Raw genomic sequence first — 23,681 nt, 5'->3', positions numbered from 1 at the left:
TACATAGAGTGAGGTGACTTTGTTTGAGATGTATTTCTCAATGAGATGCTGTAGCACCAAACATTGATCTATGGTAGAGCGACCCTCCCTGAAGCCTGCCTGCTCCTCTGCCAATATCATATCCTGTTCCAGCCAGTCTTTGAGCTTCCTATATAGGTGCCTGGCGTATAATTTACCAATAATACTTAATAAACTGATGGGCCTGTAATTTGCGGGGTCATCTCTCTTTCCCTTCTTGAATATAGGAAGGATATAGGAATATAGGAATAATGCCATTATTGAATAATGGCAGAACCCCAATCTTCTGGAATCTGCCCAGTCATGTCAATGTAGGAAAATAGCAATGCTAGAGCCAGGGCCCACCATTCTAAGTTGTTTTTGACCACTTCTGGGGGGATCAGATGTTCGCCCGGTGCTTTGCCCATTTTCATCTGGGCAGCTAGATCATAAATTTCTAAAGCCGAGACCGGGGGCCAAGGCAGAGCATCTTCAAGCACAATATTCCAGGCCACATGGGCAGCATTAGAATCCTTATATAGTTGATGGAAATGCTTCTCCCAAGCCCTTGGATGAATATAACAGTCTGGCAATGTTGGTCCACAGATTGGCAAGATCTTTATCAACCGCCAGAACATGGTCGGGTCCTTAGATTTGGCTGTTTGAATCAATTTCACAGAGTTCTCCTTCCAAGCTGTTTTTTTCTTTTGTATCAGTAACTGTATTTTTTCTGTTCAAGGAGATCTTGATCAGAACTAAATTTATACATCTGATAAACCTTCTGTAAGGCTTTTTTTTGCTTGAACACATTCCCTATCAAACCAGGGCTTCGAGGGTAGGTGGTGCTGTTGTTGAGGCACCCTTGCTCTCAGAGTAAAGGCTTGTTTCAGTTCTCGGGTTAACTCCTGATATAATTCCACTGGGCTCCTTGTTTGGATGTTAAGTATTAGAGATGCCCTAATGTTTTGCATGTTGTCTGATGCAAGTAAGGCCCATAATTCCATATCCATCCTTGGAGTCCATTTGATAAGACAGTAAGCTTCCCCCTCAGGGAGTATCATAGGCATATAGTGATTGGCACTTCATAGATAGGGGTGTGGAGCTTTCCAAGTCAATAAGACCGGAAGATGATCACTGTGAAGTTTTGAGACGACCTCCATGTCCTTCAAAAAGGGAATCAAGTTTGTTGATACAATAAGATAGTCTATTTGACTCATTCTGGTTCCTGCCAGATAGGTAAATTCCGCCGGATGGTCTTTCCCAAATGCACCATTAAGGGTGTGCAGGCTGAGCCTTGTAGTCAATTGATGTAGTAAGAGCCCAGAATAGTTAGATTTTATGTCTTTAGATTGTCAGATAAATGGTAGGCCATTTATGCTAGGTGTAGGGGGATAAGCTTTTTGCTGGGAATATAGGGCGTGATCACTTGGACCCATCCTGGCGTTAAAATCCCCTCCCAGAACCACATATGTATTGGGATAGGATTGGAGCAGATCTGCTACATATGTTTCAAATTGTGCCCAAGTTTCCCCAGTCTGTGATTTCTTCTTTTGAGGGGGAAAGTAGACATTTATTATCAACAGATCCCATCGAGCAAAATGAGCAAGAACAGCCATTGCATGTTGTTTATAGGGTGGCAACATCCTTGTGCTTACGCACAAAAATGTAGCAATTAAAATTCCTAAACCTCCTTTACATCTTCGATGTCCCTCCCCAGGGACTGCTCCAATAGAATATGGTTGAAAACCATTAAACAGCAAATTCCCCTGGACCCATGTTTCTTGTAGCAGTACAATATCCTTGGAAGAAAGATAGTCTTTTGATTCGGGGTCCTGCAGGATTCTGACCCAGCCATTTAAGTTCCATGTTGTAAGGCCAATTTTATTTGTATGGTGATTGTTTGCATGTCATTGGGTCTCAGGAGTGGTACTTTCCAGCTCCTGGGCACCCTTTTTTCCTTCACTCAGCTCAGTTGTTAACTCTAAGGCTGGTCCGTTCGAGGGAACAGGTGAGTTCATCTGATTCTCTCCCAATGGGGATTCAACTTGTAGATATGTCACACCTGATTTTAAATGGTGTCCAGGTATCCCTTGAGGGCTAGTGGCACTGACTTGGAGTATCGGAGGGGCCTGGCAATCTGTTTCTGCAGCATCATCTGGCTCTGTGCTAAGCTGAATACTTGTTGAATTTTGTAATCCTTCTATGAGTTCCTCAGTAAAAGTCTGAGGCCTCCAGGTCTGGATCTCATCCAATGTCCTTTCTAGATCTATTGAAGATGTTTAACACATAACATAGGAGCTGTAGTTCTTCCTTTCCACTGCAGGAAATGGCCTTTTTGGAGTCAACTTCCTTACCCCCATCAGTGCCTCCATCTCTAGTTCCACTTCCTCGTCCTTCATTATCTCAGTCTGTGGCATACATGTCTCAGATGAGTTTCCAGTGCCAGATTTAGCCATTCTTCTATACAATTGTAGATTTGAAATTGCTATAATTTCTGGGCTCATTGTTACCATAGGCTTTTCCTTGGTCAATGAAGAGTGAAGCAGCCTATTATCCAATCCAACATTATCAGCTGGTTTCATATCAGAATCTAAACTCCTTTAGAGTTCTGACTGGTTCTGACTGGAACCCGGAGCGAATTCACCACCTCACTAACATTGGACCCACCAGCCTCCACTGATATTTTCCCAAGCAGGCAGTCAAAATCTTCAGAGCTTTGCTTGCAGAAGCCTGACAGGAAATGGGCTCAAGCCACAAAATTTTGAAGCAATTCTGGAACATCCCACCAGACCATCTTGCCACTCAGATTTTGTTTACACTTTTTTCAGTTCATCACATTTAGCAAAACCTAACTAAATATTTTTAAAAGCAGGTTTTTGAGTTTTAAAAGTGTATTTGTCATTTTCCATTGTAAAGCCATAGAAAAGCGCTATAAAAACCATGAACTAAATTATTTATTTATTTATTTATTTATTTATTTTATTTCATTTCTATACCACCCAATAGCCAAAGCTCTCTGGGCAGTTCACAAAAATTAAATCCAAGCAACACACAATAAAACAATTTAAAATATACAGAACATTAAAACCACAATATAACAATACAACCACAATAAAACCTAGCAGCAGTGCAGGAGTTTAAAATACAGATTTAAAACAGCAAAGATAAAAATTTAGAAAGCTAAAATGCTAAAATGCCTGGGAAAATAAAAAGGTCTTCACCTGGCGCCGAAAGGAATACAATATAGGCGCCAGGCGAACCTCACTAGGGAGCTCATTCCAGAGCCGGGGTGCCACAGCAGAAAAAGCCCTCCTCCTAGTAGCCACCCACCTCACTTCCTTTGGCAGGGGCTCACGGACAAGGGCCGCTGATGATGATCTTAAGGTCCGGGCAGGCACATATGGGAGGAGGCAATCCTTCAGGTAACCTGGCCCCAAGCCGTTAAGGGCTTTGAATGTTAACACCAGCACTTTGAATCGGGCCCGGAAATGGACTGGCAGCCAGTGCAGCTGGAAAAGTACTGGCGTAATATGAGCTCGCAGGCCAGTCCCTGTTAACAATCTTGCTGCCCTATTTTGGACCAGCTGAAGTTTCCGGACCGTTTTCAAAGGCAGCCCCACGTATAACGCATTGCAGTAATCCAGACGAGAAGTTATCAGAGCATGGATAACTGTAGCAAGGCTATCTCTGTCCAGATAAGGGCGTAGTTGGTATACCAGCCTAAGCTGATAAAAAGTGCTCTGTGCCACTGAGTTCACCTGTGCCTCAAATGACAGTTCTGGATCCAAGAGCACCCACAAACTACGAACCTGATCCTTTAGGGGAAGTGCAACCCCCTCCAGAACAGGTTGAATATCACCTAGCCGGGCAGACGAACCACCCACTAACAGTACCTCTGTCTTGTCTGGATTGAGTTTCAGTTTATTAGCCCTCATCCAGTCCATTACCGTGCTCAAGCACTGATTCAGAACAGTCACTGCCTCACCTGGTTTTGATGTAAAAGAGAGGTAGAGCTGGGTGTCATCTGCATATTGATGGCACCTCAGCCCACACCTCCGGATAACCTCCCCCAGCGGTTTCATGTAGATGTTAAACAGCATGGGGGATAAAATGGAGCCCTGTGGAACCCCATGGCACAATTGCCATGGCACAGAGCAGTAATCCCCCAGCACCACCTTCTGGAATCGGCCATCCAAGTAGGAGCGGAACCACTGTAGTGCAGTGCCTCCTACTCCCAACCCAGACAACCTATCCAGAAGGATACCATGGTCGATGGTATCGAAAGCCGCTGAGAGGTCCAGGAGAATCAACAGGGTCGCACTCCCCCTGTCCCTCTCCCGGCAGAGGTCATCCCACAGGGCGACCAAGGCAGTTTCCATTCCAAAACCAGGCCTGAAGCCCGATTGAAATGGATCTAGATAATCCGTTTCATTCAACAGTGCCTGGAGCTGTCCTACAACCACCCGCTCAAGCACCTTGCCCAGGAAAGGGATGTTGGCCACTGGCCTATAATTGTTAACATCCTCTGGGTCCAGGTTAGGCTTTTTCAGGAGTGGTCTAATTACTGCCTCTTTTAAAGCGGCAGGCACCACTCCCTCTCTCAAGGAGGAATTTACAACCTCCTGGACCCAGCCGGACAACCCCTCCTTGTTTGATTTAATAAGCCATGAAGGGCAAGGGTCAAGCACACAAGTGGTCGATCGGACTTGGCCAAGCACCTTGTCCGCATCCTCAGGCCTCAGTAACTGAAACTCATCCAATAAAACTGGACCAGACGGTGCTCTGAACGCCTCTACCAATGGAACTGCATTAATGGTGGTGTCCAATTCATGACGAATCTGAGTGACTTTATCCTCAAAGTGCCGTGCAAACTCGTCACAGCGTGCTACCGAGGGTTCCACCGTCTCTCTCCCTGGCCCAGAATGTAACAGGCCGCGAACCACTCGGAAAAGCTCCGCCGGACGACACTGAGAAGATGCAATGCTGGTGGAAAAGAACTGTCTCTTTGCCACCCTCACCGCCACAGAGTAGGCTCGATAGTGGGCTCTTACCTGTGTTCGGTCAGACTCAGCACGAGTTTTCCTCCACCTGCGTTCTAGCCGTCTCCCCTCTTGCTTCATTAAATTAAATCCAAGTCTAATAGTTTTTGTCGTTTTTCTGGTGAATCTTGACAATCATCAGCGGAAAAACTGTTAGTGTTTCCTGACGATTACTTACAGTCTCTTATTCAAACATCCACAGTTATATATCCACGTTGCCATAGTTGGGGGTGCACATCAAATGTCTCCTTTTGAAGTCTGCTTATTGTACCACCATAGGAATACTTTTAAAGTTTTATTATGATTTGGATGAAATAAGACTAAGGCTGCAATCCTAGACCACTTACCTGTGTGTAAGCCTCATTAAACTCAGTGGGACTTACTTCTGAGTAGACATGTACAAGATTGCACTATGAGGCTGCAATCCTATGCCCATTTACCTGGGAATACGTCCTGTTGAACTCAGTGGGACTTACTTTTGGGTAGACAGGTATAAGATTTCTTTATCAGGGTAACTGCCACACTTAAGAATCATACTACTGTTTAGTATTTATATAACCTACGGTTCATCCTCATGGTTAAGTACTGAAATAGATTAGTGGATTAGCCTCCCATTGAAAAGCTATTATATATTTGTATATAATATAATTAATATAATATCATATATATAATTGAATATCATATATTGTATATAATATCTGCATATAATTGCATGCAATACTTGCATGTGTAATATGTATATAATTGTATATTGTATATGATATTTGGATTTTATTAAAGCTCCGCTATATTCTTTGTACATGGATACAATGAATTACTGGTGAAGCTTCTTGTTTCATTAGACATTTTGGTTCACTGTGTCTCTTTATGTTTCTGGACTGCAGTGCAGTGTCTGCTTTATGTCAGGAGCAGGTTGGTCCTGGGTTGCCCTGCACCACTTTGTTGCTCTTCGAACTGTTTGACTTCGTCATGGCATGCGTCCTCTTGACAGTGGCGATGCAGCCGCTGATGCCAAAACAACCCAAGGAGGAAGACCAAATCAAACAATATTTGAAAAGTGGAACAATGACATGAGAGAGGGATGGAGAGTGAAATGAGCCAAGAATGGATCGAGGGGGGGCGGGGGTAGAAATACTTCGAAGCAATGGAAGCTGGTGGCTCTGATGTCAGAGGCGCGGTGAATCTGCTCAGTCAAAACCACCCAGACTCTAAAGGAGCTATCCAAGGTGGTTCTGACTGCAACCCGGAGTGGATTCACCACCACAATGACATTGGAGCCACCAGCCTCCACTGCTTTGAAAGTATTGCTATGGCAGCATCATTTTAGGGGAGATAAGTTCTTCTGTTGTCATGTCCATGTACTTGCTGTGTGACTTTACTTGGTGTGAATGAGAGGCAATCTGGGCCAATTCTTCCATGTCATTCTCATTAGTTTGCTGCATTGTGTTTTTAGTTTATGAGAACGGATTTCCAACCCCATTCTGTTTCTTGGCATACACTTCAGACGCAATGACTACAATAGAGCATTCCTTCTTCACATTATAACCAAACAAGGTTAGGAGGATTTATATGCTTCTTTGCTGATGATATCTGGTTTGTTTCATAGAATTACCTCCCCCCGCCTTTTTATTGTAGCTTCAGGGTGTCCCCCACCCCATATCAACAAAAGGCTCTGGCAGTATCTTTATGCCTCTAAATAACTGTCAGCCAATAACTGCCTCAAAAACAGACAGCCTCCAGCACCCACATAGCTCCCGTCCCATAGAACCATGAGCTTCTGCTCTACGCTAGATTAACAGACCCCTGTTCCTTTGATTGCATTGGGTTCTGTGTTTTTAAAAGGCATGCTTCTTTGTATGCAAGGAAATCCTAAGTAACTAGGAAAAACAAAAGATATTTTTGCTGCATGCCAGCCAAATAGTTCTTAGGCACGTAATTCAGGGCTCGCAGATGCGCTATGCACACCATAATCAGAATGGGATGTGGTATGTTGGGTGAGGGGTGGTGGAGAAAAGGAGTGCCATTTGAACATACTTGAAAACCTTTCGCCGGAGGGTTTTATATATACAACACATGCCCACACTTCCTGCTGTTGTGAGGAGGGGTATGCACAGAATTCAACTGACTCAGCCAGGGCTTTTTCTTCTTTTTTAAAGAATCCTGTCTATCAGACGGAGGTAGGATCAAAGCTTATCTTGTTTCAGATGTTGTCCCCCCCCCCCTTAGCTATGCACTGCTTATAATAGTAGAATTCTTAATCCGACTGTTTGCTTTCACGACAGAAAGTGAAGGACAAATTAATTCTCCTTCTACAAGTAAAAACAGAATGGTTTCTTTCCCAAGTGCAAACATTGTGATTGAATTTCCAAACCCTTTGTTTTGAGGAGTTTAATTATACTTTAACTGAAGCCAAACTGTCAAAACATGGTAGCCGACCATCTCTTTTGAAAATGCATTACCTTCCTTATATAAAAGCCAGTAATTGAGATTGGGAATGAAACTACGACTTTGAATGGAGAGAACAAGGCTGTATTTTGTTGCCAGAAAGGAAAACAAACCAAACCCTTATGTTCATACTTCTGAACTGGGGTAACAGAAGTAAAAAAAAGTTTAAACAAAGAAATGAAAAAGAAGAGTAAAATGGGGACATTGAATGAACAGCCTTATTACTATGATTTATGAGTAAGTGGGGTGGTAAAAGTTTTGAAGAGCATAATTCTGACCTGACAATCACTAGTTTAAAGTGGCCCACATGAGGATGGCGAAAGGAGCCAAATATTGTGGAGGAGCCCAAGTTCAGACTGTTGCCTTAAAATGTGTCTCAGGTAGTACTGGGGAGAGAAACACCTGACTGAGACCAATGGAAGCTGGTGGCTCTGATTTCAGTGGGGCTGTAAACCCATCCTGGGTTTCAGTCAGAACCAGCCAAAACTCTAAAGAAGCTATCCATGTTGCTGAACCCTATCCCCAAAATGGATTTGGCAGCTTGGATAGCTCCTTTATTGTTCTGGCTGCTTCTGACTGAAACCCAGAATTGATTCACACAGCCCTACCGAAATTGGGTCACCAGCCTCCACTGACTGAGACCTTGGAGAACAGCTGCCAATCAGGGCCATTTATCATGGAGGGATCAAGTTAGATTTGCAACCAAAGCCCTTTTGAGTCACTCTAACCAATTATTATTTATTTAATTTGTATCCTGCCTTTCTTCCATGGAGCTCAAGGTGATGGACAAGGTCCTCCACAATCCTATTTGATCATCACAACAACCCTGTGAAGTCGGCTAGGCAGAGGGACAGTGAATGCCCCAAGGTCACTCAGTGACCTCCTGACTGAGTAGGGATTTGTGCCTGGGTCTCCCCAGTCCTAGACTGACTTTCTAACCATTACACCACAATAAATCCACATAAGTGGGGACAGTATCACAGCAGCGGGCTCTACTCCTGACCTATGTGTGCGTGTTTTTCAGGGTCTAAGACTATACTTCCAAGATACCTCCCCCGCACCCCCGTTCTACACAACAGAATTAATGGGCTTCTTCACACCAGGCTTTTTATCCTACAACTTAGTGGTGCTTCTGCTTCCAGATTCTTTGCAGGATTAAGCTTGGCTCCTTACATGGGCTAACATGTGCTTTTTTTCTGGGACTTCCTTTGTCTGCAAGTTCTACATGTTTCATTATACAGCCACTACATGGCACTGTGATATAGTGGAACTGCATGATTTCACACGGCCATTAAAGCAGAATTACATTTATTACTGTATTATCCATGATCTTTTTGAAACTGGGATAAAGGTCAGAAAGAGCAGAAGATGCCCTGGAGGTTGAGGACACCGTGTAAAGGACCCACAAACTTCTGTCAGTGACCAATCACAAGTGTGCAATAAAAGCCTCATGTAGAAATGCTCAATGAAAGAAGCTCAATGGGAAGCAGCAACAATTGTGGCTCCATGACAAGTGTACCTATATCATATATGTGTGGTGCAGTTGTTGTGTTCACACTTTCCATTTTTAGTAGGATGGTGGCCATGTGTCCTACTTTACAGAGGACAGTCTCTATTGGAAGGGCTATCAGAGGACATTCCTCTGTTTGAAGGGCTGTCCAGTCACCAGAAGGGAGACCAGGGGCCTTGAAGCTGCCCATCGACAGTTACCACCTGGGCAGCAGATTGAGCAGGCTCATGGGTCAGCTGGAGTCAACCTACACTAGCATTTTATCCGAGTACTGTAATGTCGGACTCACACAGCATATGATGCACTCACCAACCTGTTGTCCTAACCCTGTCTCTCCCTCAGTATTCCATTTTCCCTCCAACTTCTTTTATGTATATTTTTACAGTGATTTGCAGTTTCCAGGCACCACCTAGCTGTGTGGGTTTCAATAGGATGGTATTATAACTCTTCCCGGATGTGTTGTACAGGCATTTCCGCCCTCCCCAGCCCGGAATGCCCCCAGCCACGCCCCTTTTCAGCTGCTCCATGCTCCTTTTGCAAATGCAGAAGACGAAGATGTTCTGCGCTGCCTCCGAGGCAGTGCGGAAGTGGGGGGAAGTCAATTCCTGGATAACAGGATATCCTATGGTCATCTAGCCACTGTCTAGTGGCCATAGGATTGCTCCCTTAATTACATTATAAGCACAGTGGATACTGCACTGTGTTCATTAACATGTGCCCACAGAGCAGCAATTGTCTTTGAAAAAATGCTAGCTCACAACTGAGAGGGGCTCCACTGTAGGCCCTATCCAAGTCACAATCTTCCACACTATGGTGAACTGTGTTGTATTTTTATTTATATTATAGTAGTTAATTCTAAATTTGCATCTCAACATATAAACTAGCACATGCACATTTTATGCAAAACTGTCCTCTTTCTTGGTGATGCATTTTTGGTTTTTTGGCAATGTGTAAGTAGCCATGTTTACATCTGCAAATGTAATGTGTGAAACAGCCCTCAGAGCAGAAGCTGCTGGTTATATTCACCAATAGCCTCAGTTGGTATGTCTCTGAGTACCCTTTGATGATGGCCTATATATTTTCTTGCTTCTGATTTGGTGCTATTGAGAGAAAATCAGAGAATGCCTCCATGTGTATTGCATTTTTAAGATATAGGCATTCCAGTTCAACTCCACTATGTCCTTATTCTCCGATGTCTCGACTACTTGGAAGTCTTCCTCCCTTAAGATTCTTGGGCCTTACCCATTCAGTCAAAGAGGAAGAGAAATTGTTAGGGTAATTCCTGATGAGCTAAAGCCTTGAATCATGGTACACACAAATCACCCCAGTTGCTGAAAACATCTGAAAATAGGATGTTTATTTTTACCTTTCTTCCCCCAAATGCAGCACTCAGTGTTTATCACAAAATGGTTAAGCTACTCCCACAGAAGCTTGGAATCTAAAATTAGGTTCATCAGTAGTCTGACTACTAGGAAAGTCTGAAGGGAGGACATTTAGAAGTATCTCGCTAGAAATAGGGACACAAAATATTATCCCCAATGGTTAATGTACTTCTAGGCCACCCAGAAAGCTGAATTTTGGCACATGTATAGTCAAGACACACCAGTTACTAGAACAAGTCAGAAAATGGGACATTTTTGACTATACTCAGTGCTCAAGGGAGGAAGTTTGCCTCATAACAGAGGCCTACACTCCTGCACAAAGCAAGCCGAACTGCATGTCAGACGGAATGTTGGACTATAAAAAGTTCCTTTGACTCTTCACACACTTCAGTGAGCCCATGATTTCAGAGAAAGGAGACTCCAGTAGCAGCTAGCAGCTGTCCCTATGCTGTATAGCCTGTGGGGAATCAGAGAGGTCCAATAGCATTGTGCAGGCAAGCATTAAGGTTATGGCTGTACGTCAGATTCTCACAAAGGACAAGTAACTTGCTGAATTACTGACTACAAGGCAAAGGCAGGGTCTGGACCACGCACACTAAGCAACTCCTTTGAACCCAAAGTGTTCAGTGCCAACAGAAACTTATTTCACAGATGGCAAACTATTTTTTCCTCCCCCATAGGAGGGGTAAGGCACCTCGGTGGACACTAAAAAAGGTGTCATGGGGCACATCCATGCCTATGGCCACCATATTGCCTACCCCTGATCTACTTCCATGTGCTTCCATATTAAAGCTACTGTGTGTGTCCTCATTTGGAAGCAACCGGGCTGTCCCTGTGGATGGGGCCTAGGCACAATGTTCTGTTTCTGTCATTTTCTTAGGACTGTTTAGTTTGACACAAGATTTTGGGCTCCTTCTCCTATAGGAGTCAAATTTTCACAACTGCATGAAGCATCATAACGAAAATCTAAAAGTCTAAGCCTTCATCTTTGAAAGCAGAGGCAGGAATGAAAGCCATAATGTCCCCCTTTGTAGCATGGTAAATTGAAAGACGGATATATATGTCCTCCTTCAAACCAGTGCAGTTTTTCTCCAGGGAAAGATATTTCCCTGAAACCTTGATGCATATTTGTTTGTTAGTGCAGATTGGGCAGATCAAATATGCGTTATGGAAGCCCAGGGCCAGCATCAGGGGCTGGCATGGTCAGGTTCCTGCCAGGGCTCCTGCCCGAAGAGAGGGCCCATCACAAACCTTTGTTCCCCATCTACTGCTGCTACCACTTGCTTGCTTGACAGGCAGAGAGCCAGTGCACAAGTAGGTAGTGGCATCTACGGCTCCTCCTTCTCACTTCCAGCACTGTCTGGGCCAGAGTGAGAGGCGGGTGAACAATCAGGTTGCAATGATGAAAAGGAGGAGCAACTCTAGGTGGTTCTTGTCAGTGGGCCCCTACTGGGGTGTAGGCCCTCGGCAGGCACCTGACCGTGCCTACCCTTGATGCTGGCCCTGTATCTGAGGGCCTGGGGCCACTGGCAAGTTTCATTAGATGAGGGTCTAGTTACTCTAGCTTTACTGGTGGGACTAAATCCAACCTAAAACACATTATAAACCATTAAAGGTAAAAATGTAAAGGTGCCCCCAACCAGTCATGTCCGACTCTAGGGTGCGGTGCTCATCCCCGTTTCTAAGCTGAAGAGCCAGCGCTGTCCGAAGACGCTTCCGTAGTCATGTGGCCGGCATGAATGAACACCAAGGTGCACGGAATGCTGTTACCTTTCCCGCCGAGGCGGTACCTATTTATCTACTTGCAATTTCTTGCTTTCGAACTGCTAGGTTAGCAGAAGCTGGGACTGAAGACGCGAGCACACTCCGTCACGCAGCACTCGGGTCTCGAACTGCTGTCCTGCCGACCTTCCAGTCTGCAGTTCAGCGTCTTAACCACTAAGCCACCGCGGCCCATTAGCTGCCACCATCTGTTGGGAGTGAGCAAGAGATGAGGAGCTCTTGCTTCAGTGCAGAGGGCTAGCTTTCAGCCCGAAGCACCTAAGGCCAAATCTAGGTGGAGGTGGTTTTTGAGGCAATTCCCTTAAAAGCCAGACTTTAATGAAATTGGGTGAGCTCCTCCCAGGGCAAACGGTAGCCAGTAAAGCAGTTTATACATTAAGAAAAATGAGCTTGCATGGGGCAAACGGCACCTGAAACCACGGGGTGGACAGAGACTCATGAGTAGGTGAGGGGCAGCAAATGAATGGGGATTTGCTTCCCCCCCCTCACTCTCAGTGAACTGCAACAGAGGATGAGTTACTTCCAAGTAGGCAATATTAGCAGACAGTGCTTGCCTCGGTCCCCAGCCCTTCTCTGTGTGATTAGGGATCGTGGGGCCATCAGTCATATGAAGGCTCAGTCAGGCGGCAGAGGCAGGAGTCCCCCTCCAACTGCGCTCTCTCCCTTGAAAGGAATGGAGGGCGCCCAGTTTAAGGCCGTCTCCTGCCATTGAAGGTGGGCTACTGTTGCTGCCACCGCCAACTCCTAGGCCCTCTGGATGCGCGCCAGCAGCCGTCTTGTTCCAGGGAATGGGGGGAGCCATTTCCCCCTGTTTTTATGCTGTGGCTGTGCCCATGAGTGGCAGGTTCATGATTTTTCTGGTTCAGTCCACAGAAACAGATGTGCTCTGTGATTCGATGGTGGTTTGGGGGATTTGCTCTGCAAAAATCATATAAAGTCAAGAGGATCCCTGCCAAGGATCCATGTTTTTGCACCTTGGCTGAGGCCACAAGTGGTGGATCTATGATTTTTCTGGGTTAGTCCACGGAGGCAGATGTGCTCTGCGATTGGATGGTGGTTCTGTGGGTCTCCCCTTTAAAAATCATATGAAACCATGAGGATCCCTCTTTGATTTTATGGATCCTCATTTTACCCAGTCTCCATAGCACGCGCTTTCTTCTCGGCTTCATTCTGCCAAAGGAGAGTGGGAAGTGTTAAGGCTTCCTCTGCTATGCCAGGCAGAGACTGGGGCAGTTGCTCCCAGTGGCTAGGACTGGAGCGGAGAGAGAAATGTAGTGGAGCTTCCCTCTGAGCTCCCATCCTGCTGCCGCTGCCACCATCATTGCATTCAATGGCAGCTTGGCAGGACAGTGGGAGGCTACTCAATTATCAGGCAGCTTGTGTACGCTAATGGATCGACTTGCACCTCCCTGAGGTGCATGCACCCCACTTTGGAGACCACTGCTCTAGCCAAATAATGTTCAGACAGACCTCTCCTCTCCAGTAACACCACCTCTCTCACAATGAGCAAACAGAGGCTGACTCACAGCAAAGCTCACTCCCTCCTCCCTCTCCTCTCCTCTCCTCTCCTCTCCCCTTCCCTTCCCCCCCCCCATGGCTGGATCTCTCTCAAATTGATACAGTTGGCACCTCCTGGTCCTCTCACCTTCCGCCTCCCTCTTCTTTCTCCTGCCCCTCCATGTGATCTTTCAGAAGTTGATACATTTTGGAGACAGCATGTCTAGGCTGCTCAGAAGGCATAAGAAGAATTGTCTTCACCCATATCAGTCTACCCGCACTTTAAGATCAGAAAGAGAGGCCCTTCTCATTTGCCCACCCATGAGAACAGTCAGGTGAGTGATCATATGTGAGAGGGCCTTCTCTACAGTGGCCCCACACCTTTGGAACATTGGAGATCCGCCATGCTCCATCATTGCAGACTTTTAAGAAGGCCTTGAAAACATATTATTTTACCTCAGCCTTCTCTTGATATGACTGCTATTTTTGCTGTTACTGTTAGCATTGTTGCTGGTTTTATTGTCGGCTTTTATTGTTGCTTTTATTGTTTTTTACAGTCAGGGCCAGAAATATTGGAACAAGGATAACTGTTTTGGCAGTTGGCCTCCATACACCACCACATTGAAGTTGAAAGGAAACACACCCAGATGGGGGCGAAGTCAGGACTTTCAGCTGTAATTCAAGGGGTTTGACAAAAGTGGGCCACTAACCATTCAGGAAGGACAGCCAGTGGCATACACACACACCCATCGTTGGTGGCTCCTAAGTAATGGAACAAACCAACATCATTTCAAACTTAAGGATCGCCTTTAATACCTGGATGAAAATCCTTTGCAGTCAATGACTGCCTGAAGTCTGGAACCCATGGACATGACCAAATGCTGAGTTTCCTCCCTCAAGATGTTTTGCCAGGCCTTTACTGCAGCTGCCTTCAGCTGCCACTTGTTTGTGGGTCTTTCTGCCTTCAGTCTTGTCTTCAGTAAGTGAAAAGCATGCTCTATTGGGTTGAGATCAGGTGACTGACTTGGCCATTGAAGAACATCCCACTTCTTTGCCTTGAGAAACTCTTGGGTAGCTTTTGCTGTATGTTTTGGGTCATTATCCATCTGCAATATGAAGCGGCGTCCTATCAGTTTGGCAGCATTCGGCTGAATCTGAGCAGAAAGTATAGCCCTATACACTTCAGAATTCATCCTGCTGCTTTTATCAGCAGTCAGGTCATCAATAAACACCAGTGACCCGTTTCCATTGGCAGCCATAAATGCCCATGCCATAACACTGCCTCCACCATCTTTGACAGATGATGTTGTCTGCTTTGGATCGTGAGCTGTTCCTTTCCTTCTCCATACTTTTCCCATCATTCTGGTACGAGTTAATCTTGGTTTCATCAATCCAAAGAATCTTAGTCCAGAACTGGGCAGGCTTTTTTAGGTGTTTGCTGGCAAAGGCTAATTTGGCCTTTCTGTTCTTGAGCGTTACCAGTGGTTTGCACCTTGCTGCGAAGCCTCTGTATTTACATTCATAAAGCCGTCTCTTGACTGTAGATGTTGACAAGGATATGCCTACCTCCGCAAGAGCGTGCTTGACCTGGCTGGATGTTGTGAAAGGGTTCCTCTTCACCATGGGTTCCTCTTCACCATGAGCAGAGTTCTGCGGTCATCCACTTTAGTTGTCTTCCGTGGTCTTCCAGGACTTTTGCTGTTGCTGAGCTTGCCAGTTAACTCCGTCTTTTTCAGGATGTTCCAAACTGTTGTGTTGGCCACTCCCAATGTTTCTGCTATCTCTCTGATGGGTTTATGTTGTTTCCTCAGCCTAACGATGGCCTCCTTCACTCACATGGACACCTCTTTGGACCTCATGTTGGGAGTTCCAGTGAACAGCTACCAAATGCAAATGTAACACTCAGAAACACCTCCAGGCCTTTTATGTTATATTGCGTTATATTATGTTATATATATGTTATATTATGTTATAATTATAATATAATTATATTATAATTATGTTATGTTATGTTATATTATATAAATATAAAATTATATTTTATATTGCGGATGAGACTGGAGGACAGCCTGCAGAGGAAGAATCACAGGGGAATCTGCATGAGAGTGAGCAAGAGGCTAAAGGTCAGTCAAACAGAGGTGATGAAACCCAGGCCTACAAGAAGAAGAAGAGAAGAGTGGTAGTAGTGGGAGACTCCTTGCTGCGTGGGATCGAGACCCAAGTATGTCGCAAAGACCCATGGACTCGCCAGGTATGTTGTCTCCCGGGAGGACAGATTAGAGACATGACTGAAAGGTTGCCTGCGCTCATAAAGCCCACTGACAGGTATCCCTTTCTTCTCATCCATGTGGGAACAAATGATACCGCCAAGCGGAGCTACGAAGAGATCACGTCAGACTTTGAAGCTTTGGGAAGGAAACGCAAGAACTTTGGGGCCCAGATAGTTTTCTCATCCATCCTTCCAGTAATTAGAAGAGGGATAGAAAGGGAACAAAAAATATTCCGGGTGAATGACTGGCTACGAAGGTGGTGCCGACGAGAGAGATTTGGATTCTGGGACCACGGGCTATACTTCCTGGAAGATGGGCTGTTGGCTAGGGATGGGTTATACCTCACAAAGGATGGGAAGAATGTGTTTGGCCACAGCATGAAGAACTTCATCAGGAGGGCTTTAAACTGAATCCTACGGGGAAGGGAGATGTAAAGTTAGGGGTAACAATGGACATAGGCGCATGCACTGCAATGGAGAGAACAGCTCTGATAGCGCCCAATAATAGTCTTCAGACACATGTAGGAAGAAAGCCAGACTATGAAGCACATGGTCTTCAATGTCTATATACTAATGCCCAGAGTATGGGAAACAAACAGAACGAACTTGAACTCTTAATACAAGAGGGAAATTATGACCTGATAGGTGTAACTGAGACTTGGTGGAATGACTCTCATGACTGGAATACAGCAACTGAAGGATATAACTTGTTCAAAAAGAACAGGAGGAACAGAAAGGAAGGTGGGGTTACACTGTATGTTAAAAATACATATCTCTGCACAGAAATACAGGAGGAGGAGCTTGGTAGCCCCTTCGAGAGCATCTGGGTTGAAATAAATAGAACAAAGAGTAAAAGGAACCTGGTGGTCGGAGTCTACTACCGGCCACCCAATCAAGGAGAAGACAAGGATGAAACTTTTGAAAAGCAAATAGCCAATGTTTTAAGGAAGCATGATGTAGTAGTAATGGGGGACTTCAATTTCCCCAATATTTGTTGGGGGACAAATTCTGCAAAACATGGCCCCTCCAGGAAATTCCTGACTTGTGTGGCAGATAACTTCCTCCTACAGAAAGTAGAGGAAGGAACTAGAGGATCAGCTATCTTTGACTTGAACCTAACCAACAGAGATGACTTAGTGGGTAAAGTAGCAGTTACAGGAACTCTGGGGGAAAGCGACCATGTTGTACTTGAGTTCTTGGCTCTAAGGGAAGCAAAAGCCGAGTGTAGTCAAACGCGTACCCTGGATTTTAGGAAAGCTGATTTTCATAAACTCAGAACAATGATCAGTAAGGTCCCATGGCAAGCGATGCTAGCGAGAAAAGGAGTCCAAGATGGGTGGGAGCTTTTAAAAAAGGAAATTCTCAAGGCACAATCACAAGCAATTCCAACAAGAAGAAAAGGTGGAAGACAACAGAAGAAGCCAATGTGGCTTCACAAAAAGCTTAGAGATGACCTGAAAACAAAAAAGGACACGTATAGGAAGTGGAAAGAAGGCCAAGTAACAAAGGAAGAGTACAGGCAGATAGCACAGAATTGCAGGGATGGCATCAGGAAGGCTAAAGCTGAGAATGAGCTGAGGTTAGCAAGGGATGTTAAAAACAACAAAAAGGCTTTCTTCAGCTACGTGCATAGTAAAAGGCAGAGGAAAGAAATGGTGGTTCAGCTATTAAATAAGGATGGCAAAACGATAACAGATGACAAAGAAAAGGCAGAGGTGCTCAATTCCTACTTTGGCTCAGTCTTCTCCTAAAAGAGGGTCTATGACCCCCCTGGCAAAGGTGAAGTACAGGCTGAAGGGGCAGGATTGCCTCTTGAGATCGACAGGCATATGGTCAAGGAACACCTCATTACTTTGAATGAGTTCAAATCTCCAGGGCCAGATGAACTGCATCCTAGAGTCATAAAGGAACTGGCAGAAGAACTCCCAGAACCACTGTCTATTCTCTTTGAGAAATCAAGGAGGACGGGGGAAGTGCCAGATGACTGGAGGAGGGCTAACGTTGTCCCTATCTTCAAAAAGGGTAAAAAGGAGGAACCTGGGAACTACAGACCAGTCAGTCTGACATCAATCCCTGGGAAAATTCTGGAGCAGATCATAAAGCAATCCATCTGGAAGCACCTTGACAACAATGCCGTGATTACTTGAAGCCAACATGGATTTGTCAAAAACAAGTCCTGCCAGACAAATCTGATCTCATTTTTTGAGCAAGTAACCTCCCTTGTAGACCGTGGGAATGCTGTAGACATCATATACCTCGACTTCAGCAAAGCTTTCGACAAAGTGCCCCATGATATCCTGATGAGCAAACTAGCTCAAAGTGGGCTAGATGAAACAACGATCCGGTGGATCCACAGTTGGCTACAGAATCGGACTCAAAGAGTGCTTATAAATGGGACCTTCTCAAACTGGGGAGAGGTAACGAGTGGGGTACCGCAGGGCTCGGTCCTGGGCCCAGTGCTCTTCAACATTTGTATGAATGACTTGGAGGAGGAGGTGCAGGGAATGCTGATCAAATTTGCAGATGACACAAAATTGGGAGGGATAGCTAATACTTTGGAAGACAGAAACAAAATTCAAAGTGATCTGGATAGACTGGAGCGCTGGGCAGAAAACAACAGAATGACATTTAATAGGGACAAATGCCAAGTTCTGCGCCTAGGAAAAAGAAACCAAATGCACAGTTACAAGATGGGGGATACGTGGCTCAACAACACTACAAGCGAGAAGGATCTTGGAATTGTTGTCGATCACAAGCTGAATATGAGCCAACAATGTGATGTGGCTGCAAAAAAGGCAAATGCTCTTTTGGGCTGCATTCATAGAAGCATCGCTTCCAAATCCCGGGAAGTACTAGTTCCCCTCTACTCAGCACTGGTTAGGCCTCATCTGGAGTACTGTGTCCAGTTCTGGGCACCACACTTTAAGAAGGATGCAGAAAAACTGGAGAGGGTTAAGAGGAGGGCAACAAAGATGATCAGGGGACAGGAAACAAAACCCTATGAAGAGAGACTGAAAGAACTGAGCATGTTTAGCCTTGAGAAGAGAAGACTGAGGGGAGATATGATAGCACTCTTCAAGTACTTGAAAGGTTGTCACAGAGAAGAAGGCCAGGATCTCTTCTCCATCATCCCAGAGTGCAGGACACGGAATAATGGGCTCAAGTTACATGAAGCCAGATTCCGGCTGAACATCAGGAAAAACTTCCTGAGTGTCAGAGCAATACGACAATGGAACCAATTACCTGGGGAGGTGGTGGGCTCTCCCACACTGGAGGCCTTCAAGACGAGGCTGGACAGCCATTTGTCAGGGATGCTCTGACTTGGATTCCTGCATTGAGCAGGGGGTTGGACTTGATGGCCTTGTAGGCCCCTTCCAACCCTACTATTCTATGAATCTATGAATCTATGTGCTTGATTGGTCATAGAGTACCCAGGAAACAGGCCACACCTAGGAGTGCACAAAAGCCACTTACCTGGTTTCGCAGCTTGCTTCGCGGTGGGGGGGAGGTGCTCCGCTGCTCCCCCCGAAGTTCAGGCCGGGGGGGGGAGGCTTCCCGCCTCGCCCGGCCGAAATTCAGGCCGGGGAGGAGGCGCCTCGCCTCGCCCGGCCGCGAAATAAAAAGTTAAAAAAAAAAACGCCCCCGTGATAGGCTACGTGACGATTAACGTAGCCTATCACGGCTAGATCTGCAAAGTCAGCCGTGATAGGTTACGTAAATCGTCACGTAGCCTATCACGGGTGACTTCAAAAAAAAAAAAAATGCGTACACAAATGGCGGCCCCCATAGGGAGCTGCCATTCGCGTTCCTTATTTGGTCGCTGTAGTCTACGTAAATCTTTACGTAGACTACAGCGACCAAATAAGGAACGTGAATGGCGGCTCCCTATGGGGGCCGCCATTATTCGTACACGCTTTTTTTTTTTAAAGTCACCCGTGATAGGCTACGTGACGATTTACGTAGCCTATCATGGCTGACTTTGCAAATCTAGCCGTGATAGGCTACGTTAATCGTCACGTAGCCTATCACGGGGGCGTTTTTGTTTTTTTTACTTTTATTGGAATGGCGGCGGCAGCTGCCGCCTCTGCCCCTGTCGAAGACCTGACGAACCGCCGCCAGGACCCGCTGCCGGGAGGGACATTCGGGAAAGGTAAGTCCCGTCCCGGGGGGGTGCGGGGTGCGGGGGGGTGCGGAGAATTTCTCCCCGAAACTACTTCGGGGGGCCGAACACGTTGGCACTCGGCCCCCCGAAGTTTCGGGGAGAAATTCTTCCCCATCCCTAGCCACACCTGGCCATGCAGCTGCTTGTCAGCCATTCGTTCCGTTACTTATGAGCCACCAACGATGAGGGGGGGAGTATGCCACTGGCTGTCCTTCCTGAATGGTTAGTGCCCCACTTTTGTCAAACCCCTTGAATTACAGCTGAAAGTCCTGATTTTGCTCCCATCTGGGTGTGTTTCCTTTCAACATCAATGTGGTGGTGTACGGAGGCCAAATGCCAAAACAGTTATCCTTGTTCCAATATTTTCTGGCCCTGGATGTATGTTTTTATCACTTTTAATGTTTTAACTGTTTTCCTGTATTTTAGTTTTGTAAGCCGCCTTGGAAGGGCTTCTGCCCTAAAAGGCAGCCAAGAAATATTTTAAATAAAAAATAATACATAAATAAAGAGATCTGAATATATGAGGTGGACAAGGTGCTTCATGGAGGTGCTGCTTCACTTCGGGGCACGTCGGTGCTGGTCTGATCTGCTTCATATCATGCATGACAAGGCACCTCTGAATCAGCCTGCTTCACCTCGTTATTCGGGCTTTGTACCAAGACAGTGCACAGCCCTAGTAGATACCCCCTAAGTCCTCCAGGTGTTATATTCCTTCACAGTAATTTGGATAAAAGGACACAGGCGTGAGATTAGCTAAACAAAATCCTCTCAGATCGGAACACATAGATTCACTTCACTGAGACTGCAGTCTTACACAAATTTACAAGAGTAAGCCTCATTGAGTACAGTGGGACTTACTTCTGAGTAAACAGGCATCAGATTACACCATAAGGCAGTTTATTAACATACAGAAAGAAAGGAATATTGAAATGAAATTGAAAATGAAATTTTTGTCACAGAAATAAACAGAAAAATGTTGTTTCTAACTTAATTCTTGTTTGATAATTCTTGTTTGATAATTCTAACTTAATTCTAGATGATATAGCAGGCAGACCTTTATAGCTTACTTGGTTACTGGAGATCTGTAGCAGGTAGCAATGGTCCTTTGGTTGGGAGGTGCAGTGTAGAATCCAGTGGGCCTAGGTTTTGCTGCCTCCATACCTGAAGACAGCCTAGCAGCAGCCTTGGTTTGTTTCTTATAGGAAAACATAAATGGGAAATTAGCCTAAGGACACAGTGTGATCAGGAAGGAAAGATGGAGCAATAGCGCAGGTATGATCAGGCTTGTCCTGGCAAGCTGTACAGATCTGGGTGATTAGCCAGTGTCTTGGGTTATCAGAAACAAAGGGCAGGAAGAGACAGCTCACCCTACAATAGGAAATAAAAATAAATGTAAAAATTCGTAGAGCTAAAACACCATGCTAAAACCACAGCGCAATATAAAGCTTTAAAGGCCTGGGAAAATAAATTTTAAAAAATCTTTGCCAGGTGCTGAAAAGACATTCAAGTAGGCACCAGGCCCAATTCTCTGGGGAGAGTATTCTACAACCAAGGGGCCACTACCAAAAAGGCCCTTTCTCATAGCCACCCACCCTATCTCAATCGGCAGGACAACAGAGGATTAGCTAAAACTCAGACAACTTAATACAGTCTAGTCCTGATTCTACATGACCTGGGTTTCTCGCTTTGACTAGAGCATCACAAGACAGTCAGTATAGCAACAATTAAATATATTTTATTATAGGCTCCTTTCATCGGAAAATGATCTGTACAATTTAGTCGTGTGTGCTTACATGCTTTTCATGCACAGTGATTGGGTGCGTATCTCACTACCAGCAGCATTCCAGCAGGCTGAAGCAGAGCGAGATGAGATGGGAAGCAGCAGGGCCATCCACCAGCTCCACTGAAAAGCCACTTGCTTTTTTTGTCTTCCTTCCCCGTCCTTTCTTCCTTTCATTTTTGTTTTGGGTCACGTCTTTTTAGATTGGAGGCCTGCAGGCGGGGACTATCTTGTTTTTATTGATTGTATGGAAGTGACTCTGGGAGTCTCTTTGGCTGAGGAATGGGATAAAAAGTCTTTAAATAAATATATGCTGTAGATCATGGCAGGACAAATTGGACAGTAATATCATGAAGTGGGGACATTTGGCCACTGTATTTGGAGAGTAAAGACTGACCTCATTCTCAAGAAGGCATCTTGAACATTACACAGATACCACCTGAGTTATGTATGCCTTGTATTACAAATGCTGCCTTAAAAAATATTTAAAAGTTTCTGGTACAGTGTCAAAAGCACTTTGTGAGCACAATTGTATCTAAGCTTTCACTTTGTTGTCTGACACCAGACCTGAATGAACAATGAACCAAAACAGCATTCTGGGATTTCATATGCAAATCAGCTGTGGGGGAAGGAGCTGACTTCTAGAATAACCAGTGGTTCCACTGTGACCAAATTTCTTTCATTAGCCGCAAGGACTATACCTGTGAGAAGACAAACATGCACATTAGTCTGTGAAGAGGTTAAGGTCAGTTAATAGCTAGAGAGGTGAAAGTGACAGTATGCTTTCTCCCAGCACTATCTGATTTATGCAAACAGACTATTTTCCTGTGGTGACGAGATTTTAGTCCATGAAGAAAAACCTAAACCCCACCATTTCCTTGATTCTTCTGCTGAAGACCAAAGGGCATATTTACATTTGTTATATAGCAATATTTTATAGGAATTTAACTGGCATGGCTTTCCCCAAAGAATCCCCTAACAGAGACTTCTCCACACCTCACCAACTTCAATTCCCTGGGTCCTCTTGGGAAGAGGGAATGATTGTTAAGGACTACCTAATCCCACATGCCCATCTATTAAGACCTACCTCATCAAACGTGGAATAGGAGTTAACTAGAGGCAGGTCCTTTTTAGTAGTAGTTCCACAGCTTTGGAATTCTCTCCTCAGGGAGGATTGCTGAACACCATGTGACATCTTTTTGGCGCCACGTGATACCCTTTTTATCTTTCCAGGACTTCTAGAGTTCTTGATTTTATTTCTGTCCTATCTTGGCCTTAAAAAATGTTTTTAATAGCATTTTTACAGTTTAGGGTGTTTGGCTTTATTGTTTATTAAAATGTTTATATTGGCCTGGATCCAGCATTTCCTCCTGCCAAAGGGCTCACTACCTGAGTGAAGTTCTGCTCAGGGTGCTCTGGACAGAGGGAAGGGAGGAAGCAATCTTTGCTGATTCTCCCTCCGCCTGCAGCCCCCAGTGCTACTACTCCATCTGTTCTGCAGAGTCCCCCAACTTTCAGGGGTAGGGGGAAGCAGCAAAGATCACTGCCTCCTCCGTTCTACCAGCAGAAAGGCTTTGCTGGATCAAAAGCCTTCCGTGGATGGAAGGAGGTCTTTTGTCCACAGAAGGCAAATCTTGGATCCAGCCTATTGTTATTTGAAATGTTTGTTGTGCATTTTTATGCATTGTGGGTTGCTCTGGGCAACCATCTTTGTGGAAAAGTGTGATATATGTTTATTATTATTATTATTATTATTATTATTAAATTAATAATAAACCTATGGGGAGAGCAATCCTATGGCCTCTAGACAGAGTCTGA

The 23,681-nt window shown here is 45.1% G+C and overlaps 1 long non-coding RNA gene across 1 annotated transcript in view; it reads right to left on the bottom strand.

The window, feature by feature from the left end:
* The window catches only part of LOC146359813 (uncharacterized), a 65,016-nt gene extending 43,709 nt beyond the window's left edge, over positions 1-21,307 (bottom strand). Inside the window, exon 1 of the long non-coding RNA XR_014786791.1 lies at positions 21,151-21,307. This is a non-coding gene — a long non-coding RNA (uncharacterized LOC146359813). The remainder of the gene's footprint in view (positions 1-21,150) is intronic.
* Positions 21,308-23,681: the final 2,374 nt, after the last annotated feature.

This window comes from Heloderma suspectum, chromosome 1, assembly GCF_057233095.1.
Source record: "Heloderma suspectum isolate Gila_16-S chromosome 1, 16-S_ref, whole genome shotgun sequence".
Taxonomy (NCBI): Eukaryota; Metazoa; Chordata; class Lepidosauria; order Squamata; family Helodermatidae; genus Heloderma; species Heloderma suspectum.
This window is presented reverse-complemented; position numbering and strand designations above follow the sequence as displayed.